The following is a 13,950-nucleotide window of genomic DNA, read 5'->3' as shown; positions in this document are numbered from 1 at the left end:
CAGGTGCCATCATCATTATCCAGTTTATTATTTGACAAATAGCCGAGGAACCGAGTTTTTTGGGTCACGTGAACTTATGATTATCTGATACACCTCTTATCAGGTTTTTTTCACCTCCAGTACAACTGAGGTAATTTAAAATATTCTATTCTAATGGCAGTCCTTGTAAATTTCCCATCACATTTGAGTCTGAGCAATTTATAACCCAGAGAAGGCTCCAATTCTATGACAAATTCATCACCGCAAACTATTAAAACTAGGATGTCAGCTGACCCATCTGGATTAGATGTGAACATTTGACAGCTATGGTTCTTTCTAAGAAGCATAACCCAGTAGGTTTAAATGGGGCTTCTTTACACCGAAAGAAAAAAAACCTTGAAAAAACATGATTTAGTAATAATTTGCAACATGCTAAGGATCTCTTTGAGATGAGAGGTGTCTGTCTGGCTCTGTTTATTTGGAATATAAGAAAATAAGATTAAATAAAGAGTATAAGATCTTATAGTAATAAGGCAGATATAAGCAGTGGAAACGGAGAAGGTAAATCCCAAGTAAATCTGAGAATTTGACATTGGAATTATTGGTAATCCTGGGCAGCGAAACACATATTTATCATGTACGTAGTCAGTGCTTAATAAAGATTTGTTAAATAGGGAGACGCCGCAGACCCGGGACCCGGAGCAGCTCGGAGGCGTCGTGAATAATAGCTCTTCAAGTCTGCAATAAAAAATGGCCTCCAATAAAACTACATTGCAAAAAATGGGAAAGAAACAGAATGGAAAGAGTAAAAAAGTAGAAGAGGCAGAGCCTGAAGAATTTGTGGTGGAAAAAGTACTGGACCGACGTATAGTGAATGGGAAGGTGGAGTATTTCCTGAGGTGTAAGGGTTTTACAGATGCTGACAATACTTGGGAACCTGAAGAAAATCTAGATTGTCCAGAGTTAACTGAAGCGTTTCTTAACTCTCAAAAAGCTGGTAAAGAAAAAGATGGTACAAAAAGAAAATCTTTATCTGACAGTGAATCTGATGATAGCAAATCAAAGAAGAAAAGAGATGCTGCTGATAAACCAAGAGGCTTTGCCAGAGGTCTTGATCCTGAACAAATAATTGGTGCCACAGACAGCAGTGGAGAATTAATGTTTCTCATGAAATGGAAAGATTCAGATGAGGCAGACTTGGTGCTGGCAAAAGAGGCAAACATGAAGTGTCCTCAAATTGTAACTGCTTTTTATGAAGAGAGACTAACTTGGCATTCTTGTCCAGAAGATGAAGCTCAATAATTGTTTGTATTGCTTTATATATATATATATATATATATAAAAACAAAGACCCAGATTTTATATATATATATATATAAAAACAAAGACCCAGATTTTATATAAATATATATATATATATATTTATATAAAATCTGGGTCTTTGTTTTTTGATTTATTAGTGTGAAGAAATAACATTCTAATGAAAATCAAGTTTGATGTTTGTTTTGAAGTAGAATTGGGGGAGTTGTTGGGGTTTTGCATCTATAGCACTGGTTACTTTAAGCAAATAAAAGCTTTCTGTAGTTGCTTCCTTTATCAGAAAAGAATATTTGAGACCATGATATATTATCCCCTTGCATTAGAGAACCTTTTCTAAATGTTGGGGGAAATCTTCATAGTCTTTACTCAGTCAGTCAGAATTTGTGTTTAACTCCTATATGCCTAAGGACCATTCTGGGTTTTTTGTTTATTTAGGGGTTTTTTTGTGTGTATACTTAAAATACATACATAAGTGGTTTTTGTTTTTAACATTCACCAAAACAAAAACAGCATTTTATAACCATGGATAAGCCCATGTTTCCGGGATTCTATCATTTTCAGCATTTTAAGAAATAAATCACTTAAGCTGAAGTTTTTCCCGAGGCCTTAACCTTTCAAATTTTGTAATTAATTGGACAATTTAAATATAATGTAAACAATTTAAATTGGACAATTTAAAAACAGCCATATCAGAATCCATATCCTTCTTTATAGCCATATAAACGCAAGTTTATTTGCAAGATCCCTGAAAGGAAAATTTTATCACCACCACCAACCTCCCCACCCAAATGACAAAACTAGATAAGTCCTTGTGTGTTTTACTTAGGTAAGCAATACTTTAGTTAAATGGACATTTAAAGGTTCCTTCTAGTGAACCATTCCTTTTTAAGAAGTTGAAATTCTCTGTGCTGTATTGACTAAAAGGTCATGATTCATGGATTGTCTACAACTTCCTTCATGGAAACTAATCATAATCAGATGGTTAGAGATGTTGGCAGTTTAGCACCTGCTGGAGTAAATGGGTGGACAGGCTTCTATACTCCAAATTCTTCACCTGCATGTTTTTTGTTTACCCCAGTTCATTCCTGACATGTAGGCTCAGTCTTTTCAGTATTTGAGTTACTGGTTCAGCACAAACCAGGAAAAACAGTAACTTTGTAGTCAGAATGTTATCCAACTGTATATTATTTACTTTATTGTAAATACTGGTAAACAGTGGTCAATAAATAGTTTTATATTCCTTTATGTGATTAGACTTTTTATTAATCTGATTTTCTAGTGGGAGTAGACACACACCTTAGAATCCTGTTCATGTTTATATATAACACTAAAGCATTAGAGTACATGTCTTAGATCTTTTGAGCTGAGGCGTTTCAAGCTTACTAGTGTATGTATTTCCACAAAAATGAAAATTGGTTTCTTGGGGTGCCTAAGAGGAATCTGCTTCATTAAAATGAAATTTTGATACTTAGAATCTAGTTTGTTGAAACTGCTGTCTGAAAAACAGTTATGATAGGATAGATCCTGTTGTGAGAGACAGATTTCTACTATTCTCCAAAATTCATACAGAGAAAAGGAAATCATTTTGCCGTATATCTAAATATTTAATTACGTTGTGTATCTGAAACTGATAGGTCATATGTCAAGTTATACCTCAATTAAAAAACAATTTTAAAAAAAGATTTGTTAAATAATGCTGAAATTGATGATGTTTGAGAACAATGATAAGTGAATTATTTTTCTTCATTTCTTGCCATTAGACACTATACTATTCCTCATAGTTTTCTTTAAAGAGTAAGTAAACAAAGGTATGGAAACAGAGAATCAAGGTATTTAAAGCCAGAAGGAGAGGAAACTGAGATCTAGGGAGGTTAACAAATGTGCCTGAATCAGTTTCCCATAATATGGGAGCTGAGGCCAAACCACTGACTGACAGCCCCATGTATATCCCACCACCCCAGCATGGAGAGGACAGAGTAATGGAGAAAATCCAGCCACTCAATTTTGTGATTTGTCTGAAGGTCTAACAAAAGGTTGAGAAATGTGGACTTCAATTATTTAAGCCATAAATGTTTCCCATTATGAGATTTAAGCAGTCATGACCATCTAAAATACAGATTTTTTTTTTTTTTTTGGCCATTAACACGGTCACATTTTACAGTTTGGCAGTATGAGGTTTTTGATATTTTTATCAAAAGGTTTTATGACCAAATTGTCAGAAATCAGGGAATTTTATAAAAAGGGTGTACAATTCAGCTGAAGTGTTTTCATATATCCACAGCCTTAGGTCTATGAAAAGGGTTATAGCCATAGATTATATAGCTCTATTTTTGACCATGAAAATTTATATGCTGTCCAGATCTTTATTCTATTGAAATTGAACTGGAAAAGGGCCTTAAATAAAATGATTCCTTCAGAATCTGTAAACTGTAGTAGACCTGATTGATAAAGCGATTCAAAATCCCTTTCAAGGGTGCACATGAGGAGAGATATAAAAGAGAAAGATAAAGGTTCTTCTTCTCATGATGGATGTGCTTATTTTGTGCTTCCAACCTGGGGTCAGACTGTCTGGGGCAAAGCCCATTTCTATCAGCTCATGTGATCTTTGCCAAGTCACTGAGCTGCTCTGGCCTTTAGCTTCCTCATCTGTAAAATGGGGGCAATAACACTAGCCTCTTCACAGGGCTGTTGTGAGGATCAAAGGAATTCAAGACGAGCAAAGCATTTGGAAGAGGGCTTGGCAGGCTGTTAGCACAGGATGTACGGTCACTGTTGTTACCAGTCCCTCCTGGCCACTGACGCCCTATTCTTCCTCCATCCCCTACTCTTCTCCTTCATCCACTCCTGGTCTGTGCCTTCTCTCTCTCCAGATGCCTTTCCTCCTGGAGTTTTTCAAATTGTAACTCAGTTGTTAAACTCCTGGATCGTCCTGGCTGGAATCAAATCCCCTCACCTCTTTATGCTTCTATAGTAGGTATTTTCTGCCTTATCTTACAGTCAGTATTTCATGGACTGTCCCTGCCTGATTTGCTCTTGTAGCCCTGAAGGTACCCTTCTTATTGCCTGGCACGTGGCACGTGCTCAGCTAGCATCTGTGGAATAAATCAATAGAGAGAGTTGTCATCTACTGCCTGATCAACTGTTATTATCACTGTCACGAGGGAGGAAAGACTGGTCCTGGGAGGCCCAAACTATAAAGTTGAGGCAAACATCATGATTGTCTTTCGGATTAAAGCACACTTTGTGAAATGCAAAGATCATTTAATTTCATGAAAACTTAGAGAATTTGTGGAACAAAATCAACACAGAATAAAATCTCAGACGTGAAACAAAGCTAACTCGGTCAGTACCTCTGACTGCCGGGGTGTTGTGTTACTGTCATCTCTCCATTATCCACACTGGAGAGGAGGAGTGGACCGTTCAAGATTAATACCCATTTGGCCATGGAAAATTATTCCCGAAGTCAAAACCTCTTATGTTTTCCTGTCTCTCTCTCTAGGATAATCTAGATAATGTCATTAAAACATTAATACAGTGAGTGTCTACCAGGGGCCAGGCATCGTGTTCTCCTGTGTATTCCCTCATGTAATCCCCCAAACAACTCTGTGATGTAGGTTCTCTAGTCTCCGTATTTTACAGATGAGGTGACTAGGCACAGAGAAGTTGAGTTACTTTCTCAAAGTCAACTGGCTAGTGCAATCCATTTAATTTCAATTCCTCTTCCTATACTTATTGTCCTAAATGGCAGTGCAATGGGAATCAGTGTAGAATATCTGAGATACTCAGCTTCTAGTGGAACAGGAGGCCAGAGGAATTCTCTCAGGTTAAGTCCGATCTGGTCCAGCTGGGCAGGAAGGGCCAAGTGTGTGAACTGCAATGGGTTTCAGGAGTCAAAGGTGCTCAGGTTAGATCCAAGCTGGCCTCCGAGTCCTAGGGGATCCAAGCTGGTGGGCAAAGCAATGGACTCCGACTTCTCCAGAAGCACTCTGCGTGAGACATACACTCTTTCTTTGCCTGCCTATTTCTATCCTTTAGGTGTCATACTGGCTATCACTTTCTCTGAAGTCAGCCTCATGCCCGCTCCCCAAGCCTTCGTTAAGCATCCTGTATTCCCGCAATGCTTTGCAGTCATCTTTCAGGATTAACCATCTTGGATACTAACTATCCATCTCCCCAACTGGACTATAAGCTCCTGGAGGGCAGGGCAGTGTTTGTCTCATTTACTTTCACATATTCCCAGTGTCTGCAATGCACAAGATGCTAACTCATATTTATTTCCAAAACAGAAAAAGATACAAGCCTGAGGACAAAAGCACACAGGGCAGAGACACCTCCTAAAGTGATTGGGGGTAAGGAGAAGACCGGCGTGCCCACTGCACGTTAAGTATAAGGTGAGGACCGCACATACAATCGGGCACCTAGGGAGGATTTGGAATTGTTACCAAGAATCCACAGAGGGTCTCAATTTCAGTCCCTGATTTGAAAGCTATACACACCTGTGCCCACTGCGGTCACAAAAATATAGGTGTCTACTGAGTACCCATGTCACTTTGAATGTTGACAGCTTCACTTAGAAGGCATAAGAGTCTTTTAGAGTTTTTAGCTGGTGGGGAGAAGCAGGAAGAGCACCTGGGAAGGGAGAACACAAGGATTTGGAAAAGTTAAACTACGCTCTCTTCTTTAGAATTGACATGAGCCTACCAAGCAGGGGATAGGAAGCAACCACGAGGTAAGCAAGGAGAGCTGGGGACACTTTGGCATAGTATTAGAATGTGGCAAAGGGGAAACCATATAGGCTACTTTGCTTTAATCATTAATGAAAGTGCGCCTACTTCACGTACTACGGATCCGGTTTCGGGGAGAAAAGATAAATTAATCTGAGGCTACTCATTTTGTGATTGCTTCAAGCAAACAACTTTTAGCAATGTTACAAAGCCAGCTAGCAAACTAAAGAGAAATGAGGTCCAAGGAACCGAAACACGAAAATTTGAAGAGAAAAAGAACTGCACAAAGCAAAACAGACCAAATACAAGGCTAACCAAACAAAAGCTAAATCCAATAAACAGGCATTGCCGTGTGCCCTGGAGGACTGCCAAGGAGAGTGAATTTCCACAAAGAATGCGTCTGCCACCAGTTCGGAAAACTTCAATTCCAGAAGGGCTGAAGGAGGGTTGCAGCCACCGCAGAGCAACACGGGAGCACTGGGGTGGAGAGGTGCAGATCAGATCATATTTCGGCCTCTGTAGACAAATGCTGGAACTCTCCCTAGCAAGACAGAAGCGAGCAGCCCACTCCCTCCCATGCACCCCAACACAGCCCTTTGCCAGAAACAATTCAGGTCATAGAAATTTGCAACTTTGAGGATGGCCTTCTCTTCTCCATCTGTAGAGAAAAGTGCCACTGTCAATACTTTTTGGCCAAAATCCTAGGATCCTAAGTGTTGAGATGAAGTGAGTCCATGCAGCCCAGGTGAAAGCACTGGCCATCACCTGTCACCTTGGACCCTAAAGACAGAGTCCTGGGCATTGAGGCTGAAATCAAGGTAGATCAAGGAAGCCTCACTCCCTGGGTTAGAGCTCAGCTCTGGCCTGGCGTAGTCCTAGTCGTAAGAGCAGTCATCCTAGGAGTAACAACCATGACCACCACTACCGCAGGCCCCCTGCCTGAGCATTCATATTAGGCCAGGCATACAGCTAGGCGCTTTGCATGAATGAACCCTCTTCACAACCCCTTATTATCCTAATTTTACAGCTGCTCACTTTACAGATAAAGGAACCAAGCTAAACTAAGACATTTCTCAAAGGTCTCCCAGCCAATAAGCAAAGGAGCGGTTATCCCAAACATGCTTTCTTAACCAACAGACTTGGCCAGAAATGCAATAAAAGAAGGCAGATAATCAGCAAACACTTATTAATTGTTGGCATGGTATGTACTATGAATCATGTAAGGTGAAACTGAGGCAAAAAATAAGGAAGATTAAACAGAATTCCTTTTCCTTACTCTGTAAAAAAACAAACAAACAAACAAAAAACTCGAACTTTATTAATCTTTAAAGAAAGAAGCCCCCGTACCCTAAAATCCACTGTAATCTATCCAGCAAATATTCAGGTTGTTCAAATCTCTAAGGAGACTAACAAACAAAACAAAAGGAGAGTTGATCATATATAGCTCAGGAGCAGTTTTTGGTTCGCATTATCTAAAATGCGGACTTATTTAGTTCCAAGCATTGGGAGGCCTGAGAGTCTGAAGCTCCTTAAGATTTCCTGAGCGTAAGCATTGCTTTTTTGCTCAGATTACTCTATTGCTTTCTTGATTGAAATTTCTGTACATTAATATGTGCTTTTTTTTTCTACATGACCTATTTTCCAACGGGACTGAGGGGGAAAATCGCAAATGCGTATTTAAAGCCACAAGAATATTTAAATTCTCCCTATTTTTGTCAGACATTTTTAGTACTTTCTATTTGAAGATGAAAGATAAAAACTTGTGTGCATGATTAATTGTAATGATGAAAGAATGCGAGGCAGTTGCTTAAGAAACAAGAACAACAAAGGGATAAACTACTGCAGGCATCACCAGGACTGGAATGACACTGCTCTGTGTACTTGATCTCCATGGCAACTAGCAATGGGAAGATGAATGTTTCATAGTCACTCCGCTCTGCAGTACACGTCTATAAATCAAACTTGCATAAAGAGCACAAGATTTCTGCTGTGGGCTGTACTCAGAGCTGGTTTATTTTCCTGTTACTGTATAAGTATGGAAAAGAAGCACAAGACAATGAGGTCATTTTTAGTGGGGAACAAACTCAGAAATTACTAATACACCTGTGGCATAGGATGTCATTCATCTAGGAAGAGAGGAGAGGGCAGGAGAGGCAGGCAGGGGAAGTGGGGTTGGGGGGAGGAGATGAAAACCCTGCCTGCTTCAGTAGGGGTAACAGACATAGGCACTCGTGTGCTCTAAGAACCGCGAGCTGCGTGCCTCCCTGTCCCTCTCCTTAGCTCTGCTCCAAACCTTTTGTGGGAGCATCTTCATCAATGGTCTTGGATACAAAGTTTCACTCTGATAATTGGGCAGAAATAATGCTCTGGGTTTAGTATGAAAGTTTAGGGAGGCTGAACAGACACACACTTGTTTTTATTTACACTGAAAATGGCTCCTCATTTTAGAAGTTAGGGCAGAAAAATAATACGCTGGTGTTGAATTGGGAGTCAGGAGACCTGAGTTTTGATCCAGGTCTGTGTAACCTTGGGGAAGCTATTAAGTTCATTGACCTCCATTTTCTTAGCTAGGAGAGAGACAGTGGACATGATTTCTGACATCTCTACCACCATCTGAGGCCACAATTCTGTAATCTCTAAATCTCAAAAATCCAAATCAGTGAGATCTAACCAACCATGTTAGCTGTGCCATTTCTAAAAAATACATCTTTTATATAGCCACACTATGAATTAATACTGTTTTATGATTTTATCATCACAGTGAAGCCTCTGCCAACATGTGTCAATCTTCTAAATACAGAATATGCTGTGGAAAATGAAACAAATTTCATTATCAGAGTTTTAAAAAATGTACAATCTTATACCTGATTTCTATAACATTATAAAGAATACTTAAATTTACATAATCTTCCTGTTGCATAGATGAGGGCTGCCTATCAGTTCCTGCCAAGCGGGGAGCATTCCACTGCTTGGAGTCTGCAGCGCTCAGCAAAGGTTGGAGGCTCTTCTGGGGTTCATCGCTGGAACAGTAATGCTCGGTGAGAGTTTGTGAAACAAATAAATGAGTGGAAAACCAGCTGCGAGGAACACCTTTGCTACACCTTTTAGCAATCTTGTATTGCCTTCCCTAGTCTTCAATGTTTAGGCCGATTTTGACCAACAGACAAATATCACCAGGATAGAGAGGCAAATATTTGAAAGCCAGGTAAACTATCCGAATCTCTCTTCCGTGAGTCTAGGAGTCTACAAAATCCCTGTGGAACTTCACAACCTAGAAATATCTTTTCATTAGTGGAGCATGAGGCATTATCAGACACAAAGAGGACCTCTGGTCCTCAGGCCTGGCTAAGCCCGGGGGTTGGGCAGGGCCTCCAAAGGACTGAGTCCTAGCCTCAGCTGCCAATGAGGGGTAGAGCAGGGAAATTACACCCAAGGAGCACTCATTATCTCATTTAATGCTTATGCCAACTCTGCAGAAAAGAGGTTATTATCCCTGTTTTATAAGTTGGGAAAGCTGAGCTGTAAAGAATTTATGTAAGTGACTACAGGGTGATGGTTAGGAAGTGTGTAGCAAAAATCAAAACCTGCTCTCCCTGATCCCAAGGCCTCCCTATGCTTCTGACTGCATCTCAGGACACATTCGGACAACAGATGATTGCTCCACTGGACTTCTTTGGCACTAAAAAAACAAGGGGTTAAAAAGAGTTAAACAACCCTAGCCCTAAAAAAGCACACTGGCAGTAAAAAATAGTAGTAATAGGGGGCGCCAATCAGTGGCTTAGCTGGTTAAGCATCTGACTCTTGGTTTCGGCTTAGGTCATGATCTCAGGGTCCTAGGATCGAGTCCCATATCAGGCTCCACGCTCAGTGCAGAGTCTGCTTGTCCCTCTCCTTCTGCTTCTCCCCCCCCCCCCGCTCACACACACTCCCTCTCTTAAATAAATAAAATCTTAAAAAAAGAATAGTAGTAATCAGTATTTCTTAATTCTAAACTCAGATCCTAAATAGAACCAGGTCTATCACTCCAGCATACATTACCACCCATACTTCAATTCCCCAGATGACAGGCTAAAGGCCACTTCCACGATGGAGCAAGATGTCACACAACCATGTAATTTCCAATATGTGAACACTATGAGAGCCAATGACATCTTTATAGGAGTTTACTAGCAATGTAGTCTGCTGCCTAGCAAAGGGATTTGGTTTGGTTCTTAAACTGAGAAGATGTAATAATTTGGGCATATATTTTTCTATACTAATTTTTCAAGACCTAATAAAATAACATTTATTAAGGAAGGCTCCAGCTTAACTGCCTCTTTCCAATTAGTTTCTTATCAGAGTGTTTAGCACCACCAACTGGTTAAAGAGATCTACTACAAGTTCATTTGGCTCTCAACCCGCTTTGTTCATTAAGAGAGGATCATACATTTATTTCATATTTAATTTGTGGTAAAGGAATTTACTTCAGCTACTAAATAAAATTAGAAATGCGTTTCCTTGTCAGTCAAATAAATAGTAATCCACTTTGACTTGTTCACATAAGAAGAACGTATATTTTGGTTAGTAAATCATTAGAGAAAACTAAATCTACCCACTAAAACTAATTTGATTATACCATAAGCTCGCCCTCAAAAAACAAAGACTAAGAACTACAATGAAAATTAGAAAATAAAATAGAGAGGAAACTAAATGGGACTGAATACTACACTAGCCTATAGTGTTTATATCAAACATTAATTGGGAATAAAAATGATTGAGGAGGTAATTGCACTTTAAGAACTTTGGAGTTTTCCACCAAGATTCCTGACCTCAAGATGAATGCTGCCATCTGACAAGTAAATATATTCCACCATTTATCTTTCCTTCCTGTTTAACTGAACCCCATCTAGCAATGGGTAACTATACATATAGCATAAGTGAGCCCTGAGGGTTCAAATCTGATCTCTGTACAATGAATCAGTGAAAAGAAATAACCCTGAAGAACTAAGTCTGACGATTTCCCCCAAACAACCAACTTGTGAATATAAGTTGTCCATGAAAAGAACATCCAGCCAACTTATTGTCATGACCAACTTGTAACCGACAGAATGAATGGCACCAACATTATAGCAAATTTGGTCACTGCAGAAACTTTTCTACTACTCTATGAGGCAATGTACAAGAGAGAAAGAAGAAGGTTCCATTCAATTAAATGAATTGGACTCTGATGGCAGAGTTCCATTAAAAGCTTTCTGATAGAGTTTAAAACTACTGTAATAATTTTCTGACAGCAGTTTAAAATCTCTATACAACTATGTGGTCAAGTTCATATTTTTTAAGCCCTCTGCATCTAAATCTGCAAATGAAAGCCCCATAAGGAAGATAATCTGTGATAGTTCCAGATAAAATTAAGGACAAGCAGATGCTCCACCCAATTTAACACATAATTTGAAGATGCAAACTTTAACAAACTTTATTCTATTCCTTTGTTTTCTCATTCATTCATTCATTCATTCATTCATTCATATAGTCATTGAACACTCTCTCCATCAAACACAGGTAGGTTTCTGCAAAAAGGGAAGAGTGTGCCTCTTCTACTGCCCTCACCTCTCCTTGGGTTGAGCCTTGGATATGCCGTCTCCAAGGCAGAGAAGATTTTTATTTGAAGTCATGAATGGATTTCAAGAAACCTTAACAATAATATTGGCTTGGGTTGAGAAATGCATTTTGTAACTTTTATTTTTGTTTCCACACAGGTGGAATGATACTTAATGCTAAATGTGTTCAGGCATTTTATTTTAACTGTAAATTCAGTCTACTCTACCATTATTAAGCAGTGGTATTCTTAAATCAAAAGACAAGATTTTGAAGTATAAAAAAGACACATGACCATTAACAAGTACCAGCAGTGTGACTGTCATCAAATAAAATATTTTTATTGTTTGTCAGTTTCCTATGTCAGTTTTTTTCTTTAACCAAAGGTTAAAATAATTGAGAATTAGGTCCACTGTCACTTGAAATTAGGGATAACAGAGCTCAGCTTTACCTGTACAATGGGTATAAATAATAGCTGATGTGTAGCATCACTGCACAGATTCGGTAAGATTATGCTAGCAGGTGCTTAATGAATGGAAGCTGCCATCGCTGGCACTGGAATGATACAATGCCAGGAAAGCTGGGGGGAGGGGGGGAGGGAGTGAGCATCAAGGACAGGGTTCCTTGGCAGGGTGCTCAACACCCAGAGAAGATGACAAGAATGAAACCTGAGAAAAGGAGGGCAAGCTACCTGGAGGGACTTAGGTCAAGGGAGCAGCTTTCTAGGCTGGGAGATTAGAGTATGTCTGTAGACAGTCTGGAAGTTATAAAAGGAGAGGAAATGGCTGATGGAGGAAGGTCTTACATTAGAAAACAGGGAGGGAATGAGATCGGAATAAAGGAGAGGAATTAGGAAAAAAAGAGAGAGAGAGAGAGATCCTATTCCTTACAACTAGAATTGAAAGAAAATTGAGAACTTTGAGGGTGAAGAGGAGGCAGGAAAGAAAACCCAGGCAGAGGCCATGACCATCTCCATGAAGCAGAAGGCAAGCTTACCTGCAGGGCAGAGCAGATGGAAAGGTTTGGTACAACGATGACAGAGAGCAAGTCAATCTGATCATGTGTGACAATGCTAATGACCTGACTTGGGGTGTGAGGCCGAGAATTCCGAGGCCCTTCAGAGGCATGCAGGCCATGGGTACAGGAGGAGATGCGGATGGCACTCGTGCCAACAATTTGCTATCCCTGAAATAGGAAATCAAAGATAGAGGAGACAAAGTTCTCCTGGATGCCAAAGAGGGTATGACATGACTTGAGTGACAGCTATCCCAAACCTGAGCAAAGAAAGGAAAACATTCTGGAATTACACAGGACCAGGGCTGGGGAAATGTACAGAAGATGGATTCAGATAGTCCAGACACTTTGGCCAAGTAGACATAGCAGTCTCTGTCTCAACAGAGAACGTAGTCCCATTCTGAGATAGGCAGTCGGAAGATCAAAGCAAGCCACAGGGGATCTAAACAATGGGATCCAAGAAAATGGACCCAGAGTTCATGAATCTCTCAGACATTACACTTGATGGGAGAGAGACATTTTTGTATGTGGGTTCTGGGGAGGAGGTAGACGCATTGCAGAAAGGTGGCAAATGGCTCGTTCTAGGACACAGATTGACAAGGAGCAGGCCCAACTACCAAACCCCATTTCTCATTTTAAAATTATTTTTCGCTTTCATGGTATTGGGGGAAATACTTTACTATTATGATGTAATTCCAAAGACAAGATGCGTAACACATGGGTTCTTATCAAAACAACCTGAACCGGGATGCCTGCTATAGTTTCGGGTGATAGAACGCTACATCAGCTTCCTTTTGCATATTTTTGTAAACAGTTCCTTTTTTATATACAGATAACCAAATGAAATCTCAAGTTTAACAATCGAAACCAAACCAATTTATATGAACAGAGGCAAATTATTTAATTATGCAACTGGTTTATCAAGAACATTTCTGGGCGGAGCGAAAATGCCTTGCTTTGTCATGTTTATGTTCGGGTATTGTGGGGAATAAAGCCATGGTTCCCGCCCTGGGGATGCTTATCCTGCTAAAAAGAAGTGAGAAGCAACTTGAACCTTGATTAAAAGCACAAGCTCAGTAGTCGACCTGCCTGAGTTTGAGTCTTGGATCCATTACTCACCAGCAAGAGACCTTCAGCAAATTCTGTGACCTCTCCAAACTTTTTCCTCCTCTATAAAATGGGGATAGACAGGGCCTAACCCATGCGGATCCTATAAGGATTCATTCAACACAGTGCCTGGCACACAGTAAATACTCAGTTAATGTTAGTTGCCAGCGTTATGGTGTTTACTATTATTAGACGCCTTAATGTGGCAAATGCTATAGGAGTTCTAAGGAAG

At 39.8% G+C, this 13,950-nt stretch overlaps 1 protein-coding gene and 1 pseudogene across 3 annotated transcripts in view; one reads left to right on the top strand and one right to left on the bottom strand.

The window, feature by feature from the left end:
- Nucleotides 1-13,950, bottom strand: part of LOC111148755 (EF-hand calcium binding domain 11) — a 142,349-nt gene that overhangs the window by 98,555 nt on the left and 29,844 nt on the right. The gene's annotated exons all lie outside the window — the stretch shown is intronic.
- LOC111148754 lies at nt 702-1,281 on the top strand (annotated as a pseudogene).

The sequence above is a fragment of the Enhydra lutris genome, unplaced genomic scaffold (assembly GCF_002288905.1).
Source record: "Enhydra lutris kenyoni isolate GAN:26980312 unplaced genomic scaffold, ASM228890v2 scaffoldscaffold20, whole genome shotgun sequence".
NCBI lineage: Eukaryota > Metazoa > Chordata > Mammalia > Carnivora > Mustelidae > Enhydra > Enhydra lutris.
This window is presented reverse-complemented; position numbering and strand designations above follow the sequence as displayed.